Source organism: Chionomys nivalis, chromosome 1 (genome assembly GCF_950005125.1).
Source record: "Chionomys nivalis chromosome 1, mChiNiv1.1, whole genome shotgun sequence".
Taxonomy (NCBI): domain Eukaryota; kingdom Metazoa; phylum Chordata; class Mammalia; order Rodentia; family Cricetidae; genus Chionomys; species Chionomys nivalis.
The window spans coordinates 108,499,835-108,509,536 of record NC_080086.1 but is presented as its reverse complement, the minus strand read 5'-3'; positions in this window follow the sequence as shown (position 1 = coordinate 108,509,536).

Here is a 9,702-nt window from a genome sequence, read left to right as displayed (position 1 = left end):
GGAATGTGTGTAAATGATTCCTGCACTTCTTATAAATTAAAATGGAGATATTAACAAGCATATATTCTGGCCATCTAAAGTGGAGTGTGTGTCATAAAGCAATACACTTGTAAACAAGAAACCTCTGGGAGGCAGGAGCGCGGCTAATGGCAGAGCAGATACCCAGAGGCAGGGAAGAATACGGCCAGAGATGGGGGTGGGGCAAAACCTCTCCAGGCTTTGTGAGGATCAAGTGAGATATGGGGGTTCACACAGCCAGAGCTGTACACCCTGCAGAGCTCACTGGAGTCTGTCTTCTCCCCACAACTTACACCCCTTGCCCTGTGGGGGGGTGATCCTCTGCCTTGCAGAAAAGGCTTTTCCATTGTACTCATCCCTAAGCCACAGTTGGGGGCAGGAGGAAGCTGACTAGCAACTCACTGGGCATTTAGGAGTAACTACAACCGTCTGAAGAGTCCACTTGAAGTACCGCTCAGGACACAGCAACACTGCTGCTGTTTTCCATGGGTGAGTAGTGTAAACAGGTATCCTCTATGGTACCTCACAAATCAGTACAAACATTACAAAGCCAGTTAACATTTAAAATTTTTATTTTAAACGGTACACTTCATTCTGTAAATTATTATCAACGTTTGTTGACTCAAATTCTTATTTGACTTAATTTCCTTAAAAAACAAAACAAAAACAAAAAAAAAACTCTAGTAATTTCTATGTTCTTTTTCCAGAAAAGTTATCTGTTAACCTTGAGGAGGCTAAACCATGCCTCCTCTTGTGAGCCCACACTCCTTTCTCTTCAAAATCAGATTAATAGTAGTAATTTCTCCTATATGATATTTTCATGTATAGCACACCCCGAAAGCACAGAGTGATTAATGCACATTCATTATACTTTGACAACATTTAACAAATACCTTTCTTCTGGTGTCCAGAGAATTTTAACTGGACGTATTTCTTCCCACTGAGCGTCCTGAAGCTGGACTCCTGAGTCTGTCCCTCCCCTCCACTCCACAGGTCTCTCTCCATGACACCACTGTCACCAGTGGCCTTCAGGGCTTCACAAGGAGCAGCCACGGTGCTGGTGCCATGTGTCTCTTTCTCTCTGCTTGCCATCTGGGTCATTTCTGATTTTTGCTGTGAAGATGTTCTTTCTCCCACTGCTCACTCCGGGAACTCAGGGAATCCCTACTCAAGCTCTCTCCTTGTCTAGATTCCCTACTCATCCTTCATGTGGCGTTGCTAGGGGACACAACCTCTCATGGATGATTCCTAAGGAAGATGAGCCCCGATGACTTATTTTTGTTGTTGTTGTTTTTTTTTCTTTTTTTTTTTTTGGAAGATATGGGGAATGGGAATAAAATGGAATTGTGGGAAAGGAGAGATCCAGGAACCAACAGAAAACAAGAGACATCTATAACTGTGCTTTTTCAGCAAGGGTAACTTTGCCCTCTAGGATCCTTGGTAATGTTGCTGTTTACTGTCAATGCAGGATAAGGCACAACTACTGGTATCTAGTAGGTGGAGGCTGTGGATGATGGTGACCATCCTACAATGCATGAAGAGGCCTCAGACAGTCTGAAGCCATGTACATCCAGCATGAGATGTCCTGACCATGAGCCTGAAGGTCTGGGAAAGAAAAGTGAGAGATTTGCAAGTTGTGAGGAAGAGACCAGCAGCTGCCTAGGTCAGCAGAGCCTTACGTTTCTGGAAAGGTCTTAATGTCTGACCTGTCAAGGTTACTTTCCGAGAACTCTATCGGGAAGTCACTTGCCCTTCGAGTTCCCCAGAAGTTAAATTCAAGTTTTTTTTTTTTTTTTTTTTTTTTTTCTGGTTGTGTCACTATGTTGTGAAGATTCAGGTCATTTGCGGGGTCACTCACACCTATTTCTGGATTCTTTGTGTAAACTTCTATTTATGAATAATGAGTGAAGGACAGGGCTAATCCCTTTGAGTACCTGAGGTGTGACCAGAGTTCTTGGGGTTCTCCTCATGAAGCCACTAAAGAATATTGTCTGCCATGCATTTTGTAAAAACATAATAGCACTCTGGTGTTCCTATTCCCCAGAGTAACTTCCAGATTTTGAGAGGTTCCATTCTGTGCAGCTGAACTTGACTGTTATGTGAGAATCTTGGTATTGATCCCAGCTGGTGCAGCTAAGATGATGCAATCTTGTCTGCAAGCTGAAGCCTAGAATTGCATGTTGGTTGCAAGTGTAATGGGAACAAAAACACTATCAGAAGGAACTCCAGGGGCACAGTCATACGGGGCGTCTGAGGGTCCAAGTCCAGATGAAGTTGCTGTCAGTGCAAAATTCCTTTTTGCTATGGTACGTGCTTTATTATCCTTAAGGCTTATCTTTATTTCTGAGGGTCAAGGAAATTCTAAACTAAACTTCAGGTCACAAGGAGATGCATTCAAAATGTTATACTAATATTCTTTTGCAGGAGACACATGCTCTTGATGGTGCGGTACTGCATACTTTGAAGAGGCTGGCTGAGTCTTTATGGTGATGCTATGCCCAGCATCACATTCTTACGTCCTGTGTGGCACTACTTTAGTGTTGCAGACTGTGTATCTGTCTCCTCAATTTAAGCACTTAGGATGCCCACAGTCCCTTTTGCCAGTGGTGGAATATCTAGTAGAGTTCTGACCTACCAGATCTGAGTTGTGGGCAGGCACCGTTGGAAAAGCCATAGCCTCTTTTACACAACAGATACTAGGGTTATGGATTCTTACTCTGCTTGTGAACTCCAGGTTGTTCATTTATATTGTCTTTAATGAGAGTTATTTGTAGCCACGGAGACAGGTAAACCACAACATCAATCCACAGACTAAGGAAAACACAATAGAAGCTTAGAAGTCTGGATTCTCAAGAGCACATTGGGAACACTGGAGGTCCCAGGCTGAAGTCGCCATCGTCCTGCTGAAATTCTGACCTGGGAGGCCAGCATTGCAGTTGTTTCGTGTTGAGATCCCTATTCACCTGCTTTCTCTGAACTGAGCAAATGAAGCAATTGTGTCTTTTGAAGGAGTCCCATCTTTCCAAAAAGAAATGCTAGACTTAGCCCCCGTGCATGCATGAGTCAGAAGGAGTGAGCCTTTCTTTACTGTCCTAGAGGGAGCATTCTGTCTGGTTCCACCTCCACCGCTGACTTTGGGTGTGTGTCCTTGAGCCAGGCAACTGTCTGGTAAGTGCCTGACTCATTTGCTTACTTGACTCTTTCAAAGGTGTCCTGGTCAGGTTCAAGTGTTCAGATCATGACTATCAGGATCCCTTAGTGTTCATGCTCCCGTTCTCCTTGACTTGTAGCATAGGTTCTGTGTGTGCTCTCAAAGCTAACCTGGTGTGTCTAGATATTTCCTTTAGACATCACTGTGGTCTTGAATAAGTTAAGGGCCCAACTGCATATTTTAATCTGCATACAAACATGACTCTTGATGAACTGGCAAAACAAAAGCCATGATGATGAGTCATTAACTTTAAAGCATTCGCTGAAAGTCTACCGCTGCCTTCACCATTATTGACATTTTCTGTTTATACAGTGTTTGGAAATAATAAAGTAATCTTACATGCCTTTCAAAAATTAATAACATTAACCAATTCCCAGCACTGTTCCAGACATTAAGAGAAATGAAGAAAAGAAAACTGGTCTAACTAACTGAAATACAGCCAAGCAAAAGCTATATTGAAAAGTTTTATGTAAAGGCAGATTCCAGCAATTCTGTGACATGCTTCAGCCCCTTGCAACGCGCTAGTCAAACTCTCAGAACAGAAGCTAAAAAACCGACCCTCAGTTCTAAGACACTTCCTTCACTCTCTTACTGAGTCATAATGACAATTCAGAAATGATCTATTTTTAAGGTGTAGAGGTTTTTCCACATGCTTACACTGTGAGATGATTACCTCTGGACAGCAAAGATGAACATTTTTCAGTGTAGTGAAACTTTCTCTAAATAACCTGACATAATGTTTTCACATTAACTCTGTTGAGTAAATGCTCTATCTAAGAAGGTCATGGGTTCTTGGAAGGTCATGGGCACAGTCAATGAGCTTAGTCTCACTCAGAATTTGCGGTTTTGGTGACCACATATGCCAGCTCCATTCAGAATGTTCTGGGACTCTGTACTGACCTCCCCTACTTTCCAGCTGAGGGACCTCAGAATGTAGCCTGGTTCTATCTTTATGTGGTGGCTGGTTTATGTCAACTTGACACCAGCTGAAGTAATTTGGGACAGGAACCCTCAATTGAGACAATGCCTCTACCAGATTGGCCTGTGAGACATTTTCTTGATTGATGTGGGAGGGCCCAGCCCATTGTGGGTGGAGCTACACCTGGCCTGGTGGCCCTTAGCAGGACAATGGATGGAGCTAGAAAACATTGTTTTTAGTGAAATAACCCAGACACAGAAAGACAGTTATCACATATACTCACTCATAGGTGTTTTTTAAACATAAAGCAAAGAAAAACCAGTCTACAAACCACAATCTCAGAGAACTTAGACAACAATGAGGACACTAAGAGAGACTCACATAGACCTAATTTACATGGGAAGTAGAAAAAGACAAGATCTCCTGAGTAAATTGGGAGCATGGGAACCTTGGGGAAGGGTTGAACGGGGGAGGGGAGAAGCAGGGAGGAGAGCAGAGAAAAGTGCAGAGCTCACTAAAAATCAACAACAACAACAACAAAAAGAAAGCGGGCTGAGCAAGCCACGAGGAGCAAGCCAGTAAGCAACACCCCTCCATGACTTTTCCTCCAGTTCCTATCTCCAGATTCCTGCCCTTTTTAACTTCTTGCCATAATTGTCTTCAATGACGATCTTTGATATGGAAGAGTGAGCAAAATAAACCCTTTCCTTCCCATGTTGCTTATGGTCATGGTGTTTCATCACAGCCATAGAAACCTTAAGATTTCATTTAATCCCTTCTGGATTCAGTGAAAACAAATTCCAACTACACAAAAGTAAATACTAGCAAAAGAAAAGCACACTAACTATGAAAACACATAAAATGGGTTTAATGATCAAATAAAGTTATTCAAAATATGGTTTAACATGTGGACCATTAATGGTGGCATTTATCAAATTAATATAAAGAAGATTTGAGCATCAAAATATATGGGAACCTGACAGGCTCCACCTGATGCAAAGACCTCAAAACTATGAGCAGAGGGGAAATTGTTCACCTGGGAAAGGGCATCTACAAATAACTCAACAGGAACAAATACCAAATTAACTCAAAAGGTATAGCCTGTCATTGTAGGTTGTGATTTTGGTATACAAAGGTAGACCTGACATTTGATAGGAGGTTTATAGCTTAAGATCCTATAGTGAAGTCTGTTCTTGACAGTTCTACTTCGTATCTCACTGGAGGTTTCTCCAGGGCAATTATGGAAAACAGAAATAAGAAGCATCTGGTTTGGAAAGGACGAAGTAGAATTACCTTTATTCGTGGATAAAATCTTGTCTGCATGGACCTCTAAGGCAACAGCTAAAGGCCGTTGACAACATCAGCATCCAACACACTGTAACTGAAAATGCTGAAAACCGAGTTAAGTAAGCAATTATTTTTATAATGGCACTGAAAATACAATAATTAAAAATAAAACAAAACTACAAAAACCATTGAAATAAACCAAACATCTCAGTAAATGGAAGGTATCACTTAACCATGGATCAGGTCAGGCATTATCAGGGTGACACCATCGCCAACACTGTCCTACAAATTCATGCAGGACCTGTCAGAATCCCAGTGACCCCTTCTGCCGAAATTAACAAGCTGATCACAGAACTCACACGAAATCCAGATGTGACAAAATAACGTTTAAAAAGTGCAAACCTGCAGGACTCACACCTATCAGTTCCCCACATATGATGGAGCTGTGGTCATCAAGACAGTGGATGCTGGCATTCAGCCCTGGCCTACGGACAGACACCAGATCAATGGATAGAGCCGAGCGCCCAGAAATAAATCCACACATTCATTGTCAATTGATTTTCAGACATACCACCAAAACAATTAAATGGGGAAGAAATAGTCTTCTCAACAAGCTATCCTGAGATAATTGAACATTCACCTCAAATCATATATAAAAATTAAATAAAAATAGGTCAAAGAGCTTATTACAAGACCAAAAGCTATAAAACTTTCAGAACGTGGATATATATCATTTTTATTTAAAGCAGGCAACAGTTTGTTCGCAACGACATCAGAAATACAAACTACAAGACAATAATGACAAAGATGGACTTTCATTAATGTTAAAACCCTTTTTGTTTTAACAGATTGCATTTTAAAAATTAAAGATGACCCGTAGACTGAATATAAATATTAGCAAAGCATGTATTTTATAAGGAGATAACACAGCAGGAGCTCAATAATAAAGACAGCTCTGCTGAAATGGGCCTAGGGCCTGGATGGGCATTTCTCCAGAGCAGGAGGGCAAATGGTCAAAAGGTACAAGAAAAATGCTCCATATACCACTCACGAGAGAAATGTCAAAACCAGGGGAAGACAGCACCTTCTCATCCACCGAGACGGCCATAACTGAGAGGCAGGAATGCACATAGGCAAAGTGATGAGCTCTCACACAGCCCGACGTGGTTCAGTCACACTATCTGTGGAAGATTGAACACAGAGCAGCCATGGGACGCTCTGGAGGCATCCTTGGCTTCTTCTGTCTTGGAGAACTGCAAACAGCGCCACACAGAAGCCTGCCTGTGCGTGATCATCGTGGTGTTACCCAGAGGAAAAAAGAAATCAAGCAGCCTCAATGTCCAGACACAGTTTAACGGATGTGAGAACTGGACTCAGATCCATGTCATTCTGAATGGAATCTAATTTGGTCATAAAGGGAAATTGAAATGCTGATAACACCTACAATGTAAACCTACCTTGAGAATGTTGTGTAAAATGAAAGGAGCCAGCCAGGGGCTGACTGGGGCTGTGGGACTGAAGGGAAAGTGGGGTGGGGTACCCCCCCCCCCCCCGACTGCTAAGAAGCATCATCCTGAGAGATGAATGGAAGGGTCTAAAGTGAACTGTGATAGTCGCACAAGCCGTGCATTGCAAAACCCTACACAAACTCCTAGGTGGCGTACTTTAAATGAGAGAATTGCATGACATGGTAACGACATCTGCTGTGGACTTATTGTCTACGTCGCCACAAAGCTTGTGTGTCAGAATCTTAGTTCTGAATGTTACGCTATTAGAGGTGGGACTACCTGGTTGGTGACTGGGTCAAAAGAGTGGGGGCCTTGGGATGGGGATAGTGCCCCTATTAAAAAGTCCCAGAGAACTCCTTCCTGCCTTTCACCAGGTAAAAAGTACAGACAACCTCTATGACCCAGAAGATCCTCGGTTAACATGGAGCTCACCAATATCTTGGTTTTGCACATCTTGAGATCCAGAACTTTTACAAATCAAATGAGTTAGTTTGTAAAACTTCTTGCAGTCAGTGTCTTAGTTAGGGTTTCTATTGCTGTGAGGAAACACCCTGACCAAAAGGCAAGTTGGGGAGGATAGGGTTTATTTTTTCTGTATTTCCGCATCACATTCCATCACTGAAGGAAGTCAGGAGAATAACTCAATCAGGACAGGAACCTGGAGGCAGGAGCTGATGCAGAGGCCATGGAGGGTGCTGCTTACTGGCTCGTCCCCCATGGCTTGCTCAGCCTGCTTCCTCATAGAACCCAGGACCACCAGTCCAGCGGTGGCCCCATTAACAATGGGATGGAGCCTCCCACATCAATCATTAACTAAGAAAATGATCTACAGGTTTGCCTATAGCCCAATCTTAAGGAGGCATTTTCTCTGTTTGAGTTTCCTCCTCTCAGATGATTCCAGGCTTTGCCAAGTTGACATGCCTCGGTTAGGACTCTTAGAAAGAGTGGATGAGTAGCTTGAACTGGCCATCCTGTTTTAAGACTGGCGACTACCCCGGTTGTCATCAGAGAACCATCATCCAGTGACTGATGGAGGCAATTCATAGAGCCACGGCCAAACACTGGGCTGAGCTTGGGGAGTCCTGCTGAGGAGAGGGAGGAGGGATTGTAGGTACCGGATAGTTCAAGGACATCACAGAAAACCCCACAGAAATGACTAACCTGGATCACAGGAACTCACAGAGTCTGAACCAACAACCTATACAAGAAAGTATATATAAAAGGACAAATAAATAAGCACTTATCATAAATATAAAAAGGATACGCTGTCACATTATAAAATTGACCATCAAATTACATAATTTGTGCACACAGACACACATACATATATGTGGATACATGCAACTTTGCCTTTAAAGAAATATAGCACTCAAAATACATAAATAATTTCAAAAATGAGAAGAATAATAAAGGCAAATAGTTCAATAGAAAAACTGAAAAAAAATGTTACACTATGTGCTTTGGGGAAAACAGCCAAATTAACATTTTTTAGAAATTACTATATAATTTTCACCAGAACATATAAGTTATATTACATTTCATACCATTTAAATTCTTCTCCCAAATGGACTAAAGCAAGAGGCACAGAGAGATGGAGAGAGAGACCCCAAGGTTGATGAGGATGGGGTAGAATCACAAGAGCCCACCCAACTTCAGGGGCTGGACAGCGGTGCTCACTGAAGATAAACATTCATTTCCCAGAAATTCACACTCCAGGATTCCTCTCCTCCGCTACACCCAACAGCAACGCGTGTGTGTACTTGCCAAATGGCATGAATAAATGTTCGGAGAGCGACTGTCCCTGAAGTTTCCTAGAGCCACCCAGTCGACGCTGTCCAACAAGAGGACGGTTGTGCACAGAGCGGCACTTTCCAACAGTGCAGTCCCACACAGGAAGAAGTCACATGGTCTTCGACTACATAGAATAACATGGATAAACCTAAGACCATGCAGAGTGACCAATGAAAGCTTGGAATATATCGAGCATCCGAAGCTGCTCTGCGGGGTTAGCAGTCCAGACAATAGCTACTCTGGAGAAGGTGGTAAGGGCCTTTGCCTGCTGCCAGGATTCTCTCTTCATGGTGTGAGCTGGGTGTGACACACATGCTTGTCACCTGTGCTGAAATTACATCCATGCTGCTCACTTCGGACTCAAAACTCCTTTCTCAGTGATTGCTATAATTCACTAAGCTGTCTACAGAATAAACTAATAGTAAACAATATAAAGTATAATTTCTGCAGGGATAATTTAGGGTATTTTTTATGTGGTTAAAACTCTGCCTTAATCCCAGCACTCGAGAGGCAGAGGCAGGCGGATCTCTGTGAGTTGGAGACCAGCCTGGTCTACAAGAGCTAGTTCCAGGACAGGCTCCAAAGCCACAGAGAAACCCTGTCTCAAAAAACCAAATTAAAAAAAAAAAAAAAAAAAAAAAAAAAAAAAAAAAAAAAGAAAAAAAAAAAAGAAAAAAACTTCTGCCTTAGAAACCTGAGTGTGGCTGGCTTTATGTTGAGGTCTTTGATCCATTTGGACTTGGGTTTTGTGCGTGGTGATAGACATAGATCTATTTTCATTCCTCTACATGTTGATATCTAGGAACTGGAGAGATGGCTTAGCAGTTAAGAGTGCTAGCCATTGTTGCAAAGGACCTGGTTACAATTCCTGACATCCACATGGCAATTTGCAACTATCTGTAACTCCATTTTCATGGGGAACCAAGCTATTCTTTTTACCTCCATGGGAAACAGGCACACAAATGGTA